The sequence below is a fragment of the Mastomys coucha genome, unplaced genomic scaffold, assembly GCF_008632895.1.
Source record: "Mastomys coucha isolate ucsf_1 unplaced genomic scaffold, UCSF_Mcou_1 pScaffold16, whole genome shotgun sequence".
Taxonomy (NCBI): Eukaryota; Metazoa; Chordata; class Mammalia; order Rodentia; family Muridae; genus Mastomys; species Mastomys coucha.
This window is the reverse complement of record NW_022196898.1, coordinates 60,387,385-60,403,394: the sequence shown is the minus strand read 5'-3', so window position 1 is coordinate 60,403,394 and position 16,010 is coordinate 60,387,385.

Below are 16,010 nucleotides of genomic sequence, written 5' to 3'. Positions count from 1 at the left end.
CCCTTTGAAAAACAGCTCTTGGCCTGCTATTGGGCCTTAGTGGAAACTGAATGTTTGACAATAGGACAACAAGTTACTATGCGACCTGAACTACCCATTATGAGCTGGGTGCTATCAGACCCTTCAAGTCATAAAGTAGGACGTACACAGCAGCAGTCAACTATCAAATGGAAGTGGTATATATGTGATGGGGCCTGAGCAGGTCCTGAGGGCACAAGCAAGTTACATGAAGAAGTTGCACAAGTGCTTATGGTTTCCACTCCTGTTACAATGCCATCTGTTGCCAAGCATGTGTCTATAGCCTCATGGGGTAATACCTATGATCATCTGACTGAAGAAGAGAAGACTAAGACCTGGTTTACTGATGACTCTGCATGTTATGCAAGCACCACCCAGAAATGGACAGCGGCAGCATTACAACCCCTTACCAGGACAACCCTGAAAGATAAAGGTGAAGGAAAATCTTCACAGTGGGCAGAACTTCCGGCAGTATACATGGTACTACAGTTTGCTTGGAAGAAGAAATGGCCAGATATATGATTGTTCACTGACTCATGGGCTGTAGCCAATGGATTGGCTGGATGGTCAGGGACCTGGAAAGATCACGATTGGAAAATTGATGAGAAAGACATCTGGGGAAGAAGTATGTGGATAGATCTCTCCAAATGGGCAGAGGATGTGAAGATATTTGTGTCACATGTAAATGCTCAACAAAAGGTAACATCATCTAAGGAGGAGTCCAACAATCAAGTGGATAAGATGACCCATTCAGTGGGCAGTCAGCCTCTTTCCCCAGCCATCCCTGTCATTGCTCAGTGGGCACATGAACAAAGTGGTCATGGTGGCCGAGATGGAGGTTATGCTTGGACTCAACAACACGGACTTCCACTCACCAAGGCTGACCTTGCTACAGCTGTTCCTGAATGCCAGATCTGTCAACAACAGAAACCACCAACACTAAGCCCCAGATATGGCATCATTCCTCGAGGTGACCAGCCAGCAACCTGGTGGCAGGTTGACTACATTGGACCACTTCCTCCATGGAAAGGACAATGTTTTGTTCTTACTGGAATAGACACTTATTCTGGTTATGGATTTGCCTTTCCTGCACAAAATGCTTCTGCCAAAACCACCATCCGTGGACTCACTGAATGCCTTATCTATCATCATGGTATTCCACACAGTATTGCTTCTGACCAAGGAACTCACTTCACAGCCAGAGAAGTGGGACAGTGGGCCCATGATCATGGAATCCACTGGTCTTACCATGTTCCTCATCATCCTGAAGCTGCTGGTCTAATAGAAAGTTGGAATGGCCTTTTGAAGACACAGCCACAATGCCAATTAAGTGGCAACAGCATGGAAGGCTGGGGCAGAGTTCTTCAGAAGGCAGTATATGCTTTGAACCAGCATCCAATATATGGTAAAGTTTCCCCCATAGTGAGGATCCATGGGTCCAGGAATCAAGGGGTGGAAAAGGGAATACTTCCACTCACTATCACTCCTAGCGACCCTCTAGGAAAATTTTTGCTTCCTGTCCCCACAACTATAGGTTCTGCTGGTCTAGAAGTTTTGGTTCCAGAGGGGATAGTTCTTCTACCAGGAACCACAACAAACATTCCATTGAACTGGAAGCTCAGACTTCCCCCTGGTCATTTTGGGCTTCTAATGCCCTTAAACCAACAGGCTAAGAAAGTGTTAGGAGGAGTGATAGATCCAGATTACTATGGAGAATTCGGATTGCCTCTCCACAATGGAGGAAAGCAGGATTATGTTTGGAGTGCAGGAGATCCCTTAAGGCATCTCTTAGTACTATCATGTCCTGTGATTAAAGTCAATGGGAAATTACAATAGCCTAATCCAAGCAGGATGACAAAGGACACAGACCCATCAGGAATGAAGGTATGGGTCAATCCTCCAGGAAAAGAGCCAAGACCTGCTGAGGTGCTTGCTGAGGGGGAAGGAAATACAGAATGGGTAGTAGAGGAAGGTAGTTATAAATACCAGCTTAGGCCACGTAATCAGTTGCAGAAACGAGGAGTATAAGGTAATATGAATGCTTCTGTCTTATTTTGTTAAGAATATATTTTTCTTTCTTCCAATTTCTTTAACATCAATTGGTATTTAAGTTGAGAAACTAAAAGAATGTTCCCAAGGGACATTGCCCCATTGTAAATTCACAAATGTGTTTGCAATTGTACGAGGAATAGTTATATCATATTAGGCATATTCATGATTTTGTTATTGTTTCGTGTGGACATGAGATATTATTTGTGTCAAGTTGACAAGGGGCAGATTGTAGTGACTATTCCTGGTTGTCAACTTGACTATATCTGAAATGAACTACAATCCAGAATTAGAAGGCTCACCTGTGGCCCCAATCTGGAGGCTGAGAGATACAAGTTTCCAACCTGAATCATGGCATGGAGATCTTTAGGCATAGTGGCTATGAATCCCAGAAGATTAAGATAGGAAGATCTACAAGTTCAAGGTTATCTGGCATTAAAGGTGTGGTGGCACACACCTTCAATCTGGGCCACACCCTTTGCTGGAGAACTATACAAGGACATTGGAAGAAGGAAGGTTTGCTCTTCTTCGCCTGCTTGCCGATCAGTGTTGGGAGTTGGACTACAGACTGTAAGTCATCAATAACTTCCTTTACTACATAGAGACTACCATAAGTTCTGTGACTCTAGAGAACCCTGACTAATACAGTAGCTAAAGAAGATGAAGAGTTTTTGGAAAACCCATAGGGAATCAAATTATTTCATGACTTTTTAAAAACCCACTTGGGCTGGAGAGATGGCTCACTGGTTAAGAGCACTGACTGTTCTACCGAACGTCCTGAGTTCAAATCCCAGCAACCATATGGTGGCTCACAACCACCCTTAAGGAGATCAGAAATCCTCTTCTGGAGTGTCTAAAGACAGCTACAGTGTACTTATATATAATAAATAAATAAAAATTGTTAAAAAAATAAAAACCCACTTGTAGCTTTTTTATGTTCGGTGAATTTTCAGAAACTCTCTACCATAAAAAAAATTTAGAAGATAAACTTTAGATATAAACAACTCATAAATACTGAATTGCTTAGTATCTTAGGATCCTTCCTTGCCTGCTACACAGAAAGAGATCATTCACATTTACTGCGTCATACAGTAAGCCTTTCTACCATAAGCCACTCCATAGTCCTCTAAGCAGTCACACATACTGTGTCCTTGAAGTATCTTTGTCTAACTATATTCTGTTTTATTACTGTTACCCTCAAAGCAGAAAATGTTAGGAGATTATAAAAGCAAAAATGAAGCTATGGTACCTACTTTTTATGAGAAAAGATAAATTCAAATACATTTTTGCTCCTAAAATAGAATGCTTATTTCATGTTTCATAAATGATACCTACTTCTAAAATAGTTTGTTTTAAAGTTCCATGTATTTCTTTTATTATAATAACTGTGTGACTGATATGTGTATGAGTATGAGTGTGTATGTGTGTGTGTGTGTGTGTGTGTGTGTGTGTGTGTATGCTCATATTCCCTGAGTGTATATCCCATAGTAAACATTTGTAGGTCAGAGGATTACTTTGTGTAGTGAATGAGTCCTCTTTTTCCACCTTTGCATGAGTTCCAGAGATTATATTAGATCACAGTCTTTCAAGCAAGGACCTTAAACCATTTCACCCAGTAAACCATTTCACCAGTCCTAAAACTCTGTTCTTGAAACTAAGTGTGCATGTTTAATTATGACCCATAGCTCTCATAAATAATAATAGATCGTGTTTCAAAAGTTCCCATCACTGTCACAGTATACATTTATACCTAGAGTACCTGTAGTTTGTAACATGAGCAGTGATGTAATTGAGTTCATCATTGATTCTGTATTCTAAGTCAGTCACTGAACTTGCTTCAAATAAAGTATATCTTAATCTCATTATATTCAAAACAGATGCTTGACTCCCTCATTCCCCAAATACTCTAGATTCCCCTCTGTTTTATTTCTATAATATTGTTAGTATTATTTATTATTCCCCTTGGTAGAAATGTGTAGAGACTATATCCAGAGGTTATGCACTGCCCCTGGTTGGAGGATGGGGCCAACCACCCACTCATCTCCAAATTTTTAACCCCGAATTGCTCCTGTCTGAAGGAAATATGAGGATAAAGTGTGGAGCAAAGACTGAAGGAAAGGCTTCCAGAGACTGCCCCACCTGGGGATCCATCCCACATATAGAAACCCAGACACTATTGTGAGTGCCAAGATGTGCTTGCTGACAGGAGCCTGATATAGCTGTCTCCTGAGATGCTCTGCCAGAGCCTGACAAATACAAAGGCAGATGCTCACAACCAACCATTACTGAGCACAGGAACCCTAATGGAGGAGTTAGCGAAAAGACTGAAGGAAGGAGCTGAAGGGTTTGCAACCTCATAGGAAGAACAGCAGTATCAACCAACCAGAACCCCCCCCCCCCGGGGCTCCCAGGGATTAAACCCACCAACCAAAGAGTACACATGGAGGAACCCATGGCTCTAGCTGCATAGGTAGGAGAGGATGGCCTTGTTCGGCATCAGTGGGAGGAGAGGTCCTTGCTTTTGTGAAGGCTTGATACCCTAGTGTAGAGGAATACCAGGATGGTGAGATGGGAGTGAGTGGGTGGGTGTGGGAACACCTTCATAGATGCAGGTGTGGGGGTTGTAATAGGGGGTTTACAGAGGGGAACCTGGGAAAGGGGATAACATTTGAAATGTAAATAACTAAAATATCCAATAAAAATGTGTAGTTAATACTCAAACCATCTTGCTTTGTAATCAGTGTTGTTATGCATAATCTCCATGGGAACTGCAATTACTGTATCAGAAGATCCTATGGTGATCTAATTATTCTCTGTCTTTATCCTTACATCAATGGCAAACCATATACCTATCATTATCTGTGCATTCTGTGAGAGGTGACTTGTAATCTTCTTGCTAATACAGGAACACGTACATACACATAGGTATGCAACTGCATAGCCATACCCTGATATAAAACAATTTAAAGCTCTGATACTACATTAATTTCTAAATTGTTTAGCTGTACAGGTTCCACACAGAACTAACTTTTTTATTTCATTAAGCAGTCCTTCTGGGGCAGTCAACCCTTCTACTTTCTCCAGTCAATAATGGAAAACCTGATAGCTCTGTAATGAGTGCAAGGTGTTTCATATTGTTTACAATGTTATCACAGGGAAATACAACCTGTTCAAAATCCTCTGTGTCCTATATAAGTCATTAATTAACTTCATTTTAAAAGAGTACCAGAACAACAAAGGAAGGAAAAGTGTATTGACAGAGAAAGTTTATAGATTTGGGACAACAGAATTCATTCTCTTTAGGGAAAGTTGTTAAACAAGCTAATGAATCTTATCAAAATGTTTGCTGATAGACTATTTATGGCATATTAAATATCAAATTAAATGCAGAATTTGTATGTGACTTGTAATTTTGAAGATTACTTACACAGTGTTATACATTTTCTGTCTGAAAGAGGAAAGTAAGAACAAAACGAAGGTTCCTTTTGTATTAAACTAGAATGCAGATTACTTCTTTACTATTTATTTTAGCTTATCATCTAAAGCAATGTGGTGTTTCGTACATTTAATATCTGAAAGTGACAATGTTCTGTTCTATAAATTTTTTTATATACATCATTGGGCTCCATGTGCTATCCACCATATTTTGCAAAAGAAGTAAGATAAAATAAATAAGCAGCTTGGTAATTTCTAGGTTTTTGATGCAGAGACTCACAAAGAGGAGGAAAAGAGACCAATTATTAGTTAGGAAAAGCTCAGATGCTAACTCAGCTCATTACAAAACTACAGCAGGTAAATCCTGCTTGAAAACCAATTACACGTGGCATTAATGTTTTCTGTGCTTTCAACACGCATCTGTCTTGCAAGCTGGAAATAAAGTTACAGCTTTGAGGATATAAAAGTTAAGATTTGAAATATAAATGTGATTTCTCCTTTTGTATATAACTTCCTAACATTGAACAAAGATGACATGAATTTTCAAATACTTAGAATTTCTGTATCATTAAAACTAATATATGAGACAATTATATTTTAAATAACAAGTGGACATTTAGCTTTGATGTAATGCAATAAATTAGGTTGATCTTTTAAGAATGAATTACTTATAAATTTGTATCTATGCTAAATTAATTCATTTAGCATTCAGCATTTTTTTATTTCAATATGGATTACATTTTCAGTAATAATCAATCTATAAGATGAATGTGCTAATTTGTAATTTTTAGAATTTTCAACAATGAGTAAATCAATTTTTATGTTTTAAATATATGGTTGATAAAATAAATTACCAAAATTTATGAAAACAAAAAGAGTCATATGCAGATATTTGCACCCAACCAATGGACAGAAGCTCCTGACCCCTGTGGTTGAATTAGGGAAAAGCTGGAAGAAGCTGAGGAGGAGGACAAGCTGTAGGAGGACAAGTATTCTCATTTAACCTGGACCCTTAAGATCTCTCAGATACTGGACCATCATCACATTTACAGCAGAGGACTGATGGCTCTGGGTTCATTCAGAGAAGATGAACCTAACCCTTGAGAGACATGAAGCCATAGGGAACTTAGAGTTCTGGTGTGGATGGGGTTGGGGGAGTGGGGACATCCTCGTGGAGACAGAAGGATGGGAGGAGGTATGAGATGGGGAACAGTCTGGAAGGGGAATAATATCTGGAGTGTAAAAACTAACATATTAAATAAAATTAAAAACTAAAATAAGAAAGAAAGAAAGAACACTTTTCAGATTCATATGGAAGTACAAAAAGTTCAGGATAGCTAAAAGAACCCCGAACAGTAAAAGAACTGCCAGAGGTATTACCATCCCCAACCTCAAATTTTACTTCAGAGCTATAGCAATGAAAACAACATATTATTTTCACACAAACAAACAAATAACAAGAAAGCAAACTAAAACCATCGATTGGTGGAATAAATTTAAGATAAGAACATAAACATGTACCAATGGATGCCTGGTTTATTTATGAAGAAGCCAGAAATATACACTGGAACAAAGATAGACATCTTCCACAAATGGTGCTAGTCAAGCTGGATATTTCTATGTGGAAGAATGCAAAAACATCTATACTTATCACACTGTACAAAACTTAACTCCAAATGCATCAGACATTAACAAAAAACAGATAAACTGAACCTGATAGAAGGGAAAGTGGGATCTAGCCTTGAACCCATTGTCATAGTGACTTTCTTAACAGGAAACAGTTATCATGAGCAATGAGATCCACAATTAGTTAATGAGACCTCATGAAACTGAAAAGCTTCTGTATATCAAAGGACATCGTTCAGACACAGAAGCAGCTTATATAATCTGAAAGGATTTTTACATCTGACGGGTACCTAATATTCAAAATTTAAAAAGAACTATATAACTTGATATGAGAAAATAACTGAAACAAATAACGTACAGATGCAAACATAATTCTCAAGAGAAAACACAAATGGCTGAGATCACATAAAGAAATGTTCAATATCTATAATTATCAAGAAACTGTGAATCAAATCTTTATAGCCAACAGATTGACTAAAATCAATACAACAATTGACATATTGTTCAGGCAATTATATAGAGCAAGGGGAACACTTTTGAATTGTTGGTGGGAGTGCAAACTTTGAAATTCACTATGGAAGATTTTCAGGAGGATGGGAATTAATCTAACTCAAGATCCAGCTATACCATTCTAGGGCACATACTCAGATGACACTTTATCTTCATCATCCCACAGAGACACTTGTGCAACCAAGTATATTGCTGCTTTACTCATAGTAGTCAGAACATGAAAACAAACTTGATTTCCCTCAAAAGAGGAATGAGTAGGAAAAAAAAAGTGTAGTACATTTACACAGTGGAAACATACTCAATCTTCAAAATATTAATTTATAAATTTTCATGTAAATGAATGGATCTAGAAAAACTTAAACCTAAATGTAGTAACCCAGACCCAGAAAGATACTGATATATGGTATTAGCTATTAAAACAATAGTACAAAAGTCACAATCCATAAAACATAGAGGATAGGTATAGAGTAAGGAACTAGGGGAAAACTGTATCTCACTTGGAAAGGAAAATAGAGTGGATAGTTATGAGCAGATATAATTGAAACTGCAGGATCAAGTCGTGCATTGGAAGGTATAGCAGGATGAAGGACTGGATAAAGGGAAAGACAGGGCCTTTGGAGAGGTAGTATGGCAACCTAATGTAGACATTTCGTAAACTATATCCATACACAAAGAATACTTATCATTTTTTACATTTTTAAAATTATTTTATTTATTCACATTCCAAATGTCACTCCAAGTTTCCCTTCCCAGAGTTTTTCACCCCATTCTCCTCTACTCTACTTGTGAGAGGGTGCTCTCCACCCACCCATCACACATCCCCACCCCACCCCACCCTACTCCACCCTCAGGCTTTCCTCTTCCCTGAGGCATCAAGCTTCTAGAGGATTAGGTGCATCCATTCCCATTGAGGCTAGACAAGCCAGTCTTCTGCTACATAACTCCTGGGGGTCATGTATGCTCTTTGGTTGGTAGCTTAGTCACTGGGAACTCTCTAGGGACCTGGTAGTTGATATTGAAGGTCTTCCTTTGGGGTTGCTCTCCTGCTTCAGCTCCTTCAATCCTTCCCCTAACTCATCCATAGGGGGCCCTGAACTCAGTCCAATGGTTGGCAATAAATATCTGAATCTGTCTCAGAGCCTCTCAGAGGAGGGTAGCCATGTCTGTAAACACAAAATAGCATCAATAATAGTGTCAGGGTTTGGTGCCTTCCCAAGTTGGGCTGGGCCCTGCATGGTCTTTCCTTCAGTCTGCTCCATTTTTGCCCCTGCATTTCCTTTAGGCAGGAGCTATTCTACTACATATCTAGCTGGAGCCATGGATAACCCCTTTGCACTCTTTGGTTGGTGATTTAGCCCCTGGGAGCTTTGGGGGATCTGATTGTTTTATAAACATTTAAATAAGTAATAAGTTTTGTCTCCATGATAAATATACATTTCACTTAAACGAAATTGTATTTGGTAGTTATGAGGTCTGCCCCCATAATCCCAGGATTGCTGTAGCTATTTTGTTCCATGCCGGCCAGCTATTTCATATTGTCAATGTAATATGCCCGCCAAAAATTGATACAGAAAAATAACTTGACTCAGACCAGAGTCATGCTGATCACATATTCTGTTATGTTCTGTATGCTTCAAGGTTTGTCAATCTTAAGGAATTCCATAAAGCTCTATGTAGGACCCATTAAGTTAAAGGTGAATATGAACCAAAATGACTTAAGTCAGAGCCCACTGCCAGGGAGCACTTCCTGCACCTACACGAGTTCACTGGGTTTTTTGTTATTTCATTTTGTTTGTTTTGTTTTGTCTTGTTTTGTTTGATTTTTTGCTTTTTTCTTCTATAAGTTGACAGAGAAAGATATTCCTCACTGTAGCTTCAGCTACAACCCTGTTCAGAACAGTATTAGAGTATGTGTTCAATGATCCATCTCTGTCTGAGATAGGTCTTTGTAGTGTTTGTGGGACAATTCACAGACCCCAAGAGTAAAGTATTACTGAGTCCTTTTGTATAAAATTACTTCATTCCTAAACACCCATGAGTTAACAGGTAAGACAACATTTTCTAAAAACCACATTCCTACACCTTGAGGAATTATCATAAGTAAACATTTCAAGAATGTAAATAATATTTGAAGAACAATTATTTTATTAGATTTTGCACAAAAGCAATTGGTTTTTAACTATCTTAATGAAAGCACAATGCAGCTATTTTCTTTCTAATTATCTTGAGGTCATAATTAAATTAAAATTTTCATTGTAAAATATATAAATCAAAGAATCTAAATTTGTTTCTTTGAATGATTTGGTATAAAAATCAGTAACTAATCACCATAGAAATAAAGTGAAATTGTATTTCCATGCAATTTCATTTGTGATGCATTGGTTCTTGAATGTGGCGCTTTGAGAATGCCAAAGTGGAAACCCTGTATAGAGAAGAACAGTCTGGTGTCCATTTCATGGCAACTAAAAAAGGACAGATCGCTCTCAGCAACCTTTAGGCCAGAGAGAAGCATCTTCTTCCGTGTTTGTCCAAGGGACACAGCCTTTCAGGAACCTGCACTTCTGCCTCGTAGACACCTGAGCTAACTTACCTCGGCATGCTCCATAGAAATTCATGGTTCAAGTGATTTAGGGCACTAGGTTTGTGCTCTTATTTTCATGCAGCAGTAAATACAGTACTTACCCTCCCTGCCACTGTGACAGACTGAATGTAAATGGTGCAAACTGGAGACAAGAAAACTGGGGTGGCCTTCAGTCCTTGTAGAGAAGTAAAGGTAAATTCTTCCATTGTAAATTGAGTTTTTGTCCTCTTTCTCTCTACATCTTTCATGTTTTCTTCTTTAAAAAACAATCTCATTCTCATTTTGCTTTACTCTTGCTACAAAAAAATAAATGGCCAAGTTTATCTAATGATAGCAATGAACTTATCACAGAATATGTTGATCAAGTTTAGATGATTAACCTGGGAGCCTTGTTTTCTCCATTGATTTTTTAAAGTGGAAAGCTTATGACATATATTTTAAAATCTATTTTTTGCAACTGCTAATAATGAAAGAGGGAAAATACTTTTGAAATGATCTTGCTAGCCAGGCAGTGGTTGCACACGCCTTTAATCCCAGCACTTGGGAGGCAGAGGCAGGTGGATTTCTGAGTTCGAGGGTAGCCTGGTCTACAGAAACCTTGTCTCAAAAAAAGAAAGAAAGAAAGAAAGAAAGAAAGAAAGAAAGAAAGAAAGAAAGAAAGAAAGGAAGGAAGGAAGGAAGGAAGGAAGGAAGGAAGGAAGGAAGGAAGAAAAAAATAATGTTCTTGCTAGCTTCTTAACCTGTGAGCCTCCTGACTCTACCTTTAGAAATACTGGGAATAAGGCCCTATGTAAGCATATTTTGCTATGTGACACGAAAGATTTTAAAATTTACTACTAAGATTGAGCAAAAGTGCATATTATAATCAAGCAAAACAAAAAAACTAGCTTACATTTAATTTAATGTTGTTTGTTTTATGACAGATGGAGGTTGGGAAGAACCTGTCGTTCCAAACATAGAAGTACATGATACTTCTGTGTAGTGAGAATGTCAGTAAACTGTGGGAAATAGACTTAGTAGTTAAATCCATAAATATCCTTCCAATTCATCCAGATCAATCGTGTAATTTGAAATTCTTATTTTTCTTAATCTTTGAAAAGTTAATGGTGAAAATTATTTGAATAAAATGTTCTTGTTATGTTGAATCATGTCAAAAATAAATAGAAAATCACTTTTGGCAACTCAATAAGTGTCTTTTATTTAATAGTTATAGACCAATTACTTGCCAGGCTATTCTAAAATTTGAGGTCTTCTAAAATAAAATTTTATCATTTTTTAATCTATAAATTTAAACAATTTTGCTCTCCAAGAAATTGAAGATCAAAGCATTTCAACTTCTGTCTTTGTTCCAAAATATTATTTAATGGTATTATGAAAGTATGAGCATTATATACTAAAATTCATAAAATGGGAATCAATTTGTTCTCTGACTTTGATATCTTCAATGAAGGCAAGATGCTGTAGGATCATCAAATGGAAGGTGGAAATGTAATGTAGGCTAATTCAAATCCTTTGAATAAAGTTTAATGGATGTGACTACAATGGGATAGTTTCTTTCCCACCGAACAAAAAGGTTTTGCTACTAATGTTGAATGTTGTAATTTAGGTGACGATAACAAAATATAAAAAGGTAAAGTACAAACAGTTTACTATACCATTTCTGGAAAACCAAAGGAAATATTCTGCATGGTTGTAATTTAGACTCATGAAAGCGAAATATTGCCTTAATAAGAAGAGAACACATGATTTTAACATGCCATATTTCATTTCTAAAAAAAAAATTGAAAAAGTAGAATTGTGTGATACATGAACAGTAACAATAGTCACAACAAAAGAAATTTATAAGTATAGTGGGATATATTTTCAGTATCTTTTTCTGAGACTTGGTATTCTGAATGTCTACCTATATAATACCTTGGATGATGCTTAAGTACTTCATCAAGCCATCACTGTGTCCACATGGCATCTTCAGGTCCAAAGATGCTCTTACTGAGGAGGACATAACAAATACTCAAAAAACATCTCTTCTTCCTAGATTTTATATTGATCAAAACTACAAATTGTAATTTATATGCTATAATTTGATTCTGCTTGTTTCTTTTCTACACTTATAATAAATGCATATAAAGTTTTTCATAAAGCAGAAATGTATTTTTCATCATAAAATCCTGCAATTGTTAGTAAATTGTTTTATAGACTCAGAATGAAACATAAAGGTAGATGGATGATTAATGATCATCTTGTTTGACCTTCAGTAAATTCTCCTAGTTAAATATATAGTTCCTTTCTCAACTCTAAACTTCACACAATCACTTGAAACCAATCACTACATGCCACCATACATATCACAAATTCAGAGTCAGTGACCATAAAAGCCAACTATCAATATCTAAAGAGGACTGGATTCAAAGTCTGTTCATTTGAAATCACTTCTCAGCTGTTTTTCAGGGTAACTGTGAAATTTATGACTTTTTGTCTCATTACTTTTTTTTAAACCTACACAATGTCAATTTGAATAAACCTTCCTTTCTAAAAACATCACAGTCAAATTTTGTGTTAGTTATTTAATGTACCTAGAGATGTGCATAGCAGATCATTTACCTTTTTATGAATCTTAAATTAAAAATATTTTATTCTTTTCTTATGATAGTTTTATAACTGGAACTGGTGTCTTTAGTACATGCCTTGAGTCAAGCCTGGCAAGAGTGGTGCCTGAGACAACAGAGCCTCCTTAAGGAATTATGAGTTGCAAATGTCTGACTGCAGCTGACTCTCACACAGATGTTTCCAATCTTTGGATGCCTGCTCAGAATCTACCTTTGATTTTCCACCCTGCAATCTGTGCTTGCACTATCACCCCACATCTCAGCCTCCTTTTGGAATCTCTCCTGCAAAATTGGTGCTATTTTTTTATTTGTTACAAATAATCATCACAGATGCCTGCCATTTCCTTCTTCCACTACCATTCCAGTACTTACTTACTTTTCTTTCCTTTAATTTTTAACAGAAGTTTATTAATTAATTTTATTGTCTTCCTTGGCTCTTTAATATACTTTCTTTGGCATTTAAAGTAAACTTTCTAAGCTTTGTATCCATCCACATATCTTCTCCAATATATATCTTTATGGATCCCCAATACTTTATGAAAATATAATCAGTTCAGCATAATATAAAATAATTCATGAACTTAATTATTCATCTTCAATGCTTTTATATGTTCAAGTCACAGAAGTATATTCAGTTTGCACAATTATTATATTTCAGTAAATTATCTGTATGTGTTTAATCTAAGTAATAGATTTGTACATTTGCAAAGCAGTTTACAAATTTTAATCAAAGGATTGATATCCTGAGAGCCATGAGTATATTCTTTAGAAAGAAGTCTAACTTAAAGTGTTGAATGCACATACACCAAAGCTTCACTTAACTTGTTAAAAAGTAAACCAACAGAAGAAAAATGCTAATTTAGGAAGTCTTTAGAATCCTGAAATGTATGCATAATGAAGAAAAATGTCAAAATAATGTTTTACAGTTCAGTACAAAGTTGGCAAACATATTACAATGAAACATAACAATAATCTCAGGGGCTATCTTAAGAAATATCAAGAATAAAATTATTTAATATATAATCACAATTGCCCAATTATGAAGTGAAAATAATAAGAATATTCCTTTTTCAGTAGGTTTCTTGAATGTTGATCAGAGATATAAATGCCAGGACAAACACATGCAATTGAAAGAGAATTCACAGAATAGTGATGCTCTTAGGAACAAAGTAAGAAAGCCTAAGAATTTCCATATATAAAGCTTCAGACATTTTGGGGAAAGAGAGAGGGGGGCCTCTGTTTGAGTTTGGATCCTAATGTCATTCTCCTTATCCTTGACTCCACATTCAAAATTTTCAGTCAACCAAGGTCTGGAATAAGTTTGAGTACAGTACAATATGATGTAAGAGAAAGAGATCATATACTTTTTAAAAGAATATATATGCATATATATCTACTATTATCTTATTGAAAATATATTGGTTTCATACAATATTTTCAGATTATAAGTCTCTCATTATATAACTCCCATATTTTATCTCATAGATCAAAAAGGGATTGTCTTAGACGTGGCTTATGAAACAGATAGGGAGTATGCTGTAAAGGCATTAAGGTCTTACAGCATAATGTCATAAATCATAAATCTTGTATCTTGATTGTATCTAGATTGTTGAGTTATCTATATTCTAATCTAAGTAGATTATCAATTATCTGATTAATAAATCCCAGTGGTTAGTGGTTTTACTTTTCACCTCAATGGTTTGTGTTCCCAAATGAAAGACACACACATAGCTTTTATATTTGAATATGCCTTAAGGAGCTCAATAGCCACTGCCTAAACTCCACATGGTTAATCCAGAATTATTACTTACTGAATTCTTTGTTCTGTCTTGGCTGCTCTGGACCTAGAGGGCTGCTCAACTTGGCTATGCTCTGGGCGGCGCTCTCCCTGCTCCTTCACATGGCAGCCATGCCTCTCAGTCCTATACTCTTCTCAGGTATGGGGCTCTCCACTTTCCCTTACTTTCCCATCATGGCAGATATCCCTTCTCCCTTCTCCTTCCTCCTCCTCCTTGTCTCAACCCCAGGAATCCTAAAGTACCACCTCTGTCTGCCCTGCCCAGCCATTAGCTGCTGGCATCTTTATTTACCAATCAGAACCAGTTGGGAGCAGGTTCCCTCCTCAGTTTCTCAATGGGAACTCTCTTTTGCAAACAATTTTGGGGACCCAAATTTACATTAAAATACAAACACATTAGGCCAAATCCACTACACTAGATCTACTGAAGATATGAAAAGACATGCCTCTATTCCAGCAATACCTTTAATTAAGTGATAGATTGTGATATCAGAGGAAGGATTATTATGAGAAGAAATAATATTTCACTTTCAATAACAGTTGCCAGAAAACCTATTTAACTGTTCAACTTTGTAAAATACAATTTTAATTTTTATCGAATTTTGATGAATGCATTCTAACTTCATCTAATGTTTTGGGTCTTTCATTTAAGTTATGATATGATGCATTGAAATAATATATAATGGAAGAAAATTACATCCTTGCCAATTAAATACATTTTGACAGAATGTCAGCTGACTTACATCCAGTTCCCTGCATATGTATTTCAAACTATGGAGTAATCAGTTATACACAATGGAATGATTTAAGTCATTTAACTTTTATACTGACAGTCTTCAGAAGTTATACTAATTTCAGTGGACAACATATTGTTCATATCAGCTGCTATTTTCAAAGATGTTAATAGTATAAATTTTAAAAAGTTGATGAAAGCTTAAATGCTTAGATTCAGAAAGCTATGCATCCTCAAAACACTATGCTTTACTCATTTTCTGAATAATATATCACTTTATTTTTCAGTTAGAGGTGAAGACACAAGGCGTTTTGCTGCTGCCTCACTGAATGTAATTTACCAGTTGTCATCATTTAGCAAAAGAGTAAAACCAGCAAGCCAACTCAATTGCTCTCTTAGGAAATTTATGTCATAGCAATAAAAAGAAACATGGTTCATTCCAATGATGCAATAAGAAAGATAATTGTCAGGAAACACAGAAAGTGCAGAGAAACTGTACTGAAATATGCTTCAAAACAACCAAGATTATATCTCTGCGTGGCCATTAACTTGACTTTTTTTGTCCTTTAATTTTATTCTGATGTTATAATAACCCATTTAATTATGACAAATGGAATCAAGTCTTCAGTTGATTTAATTAAATCACAGGAGTAG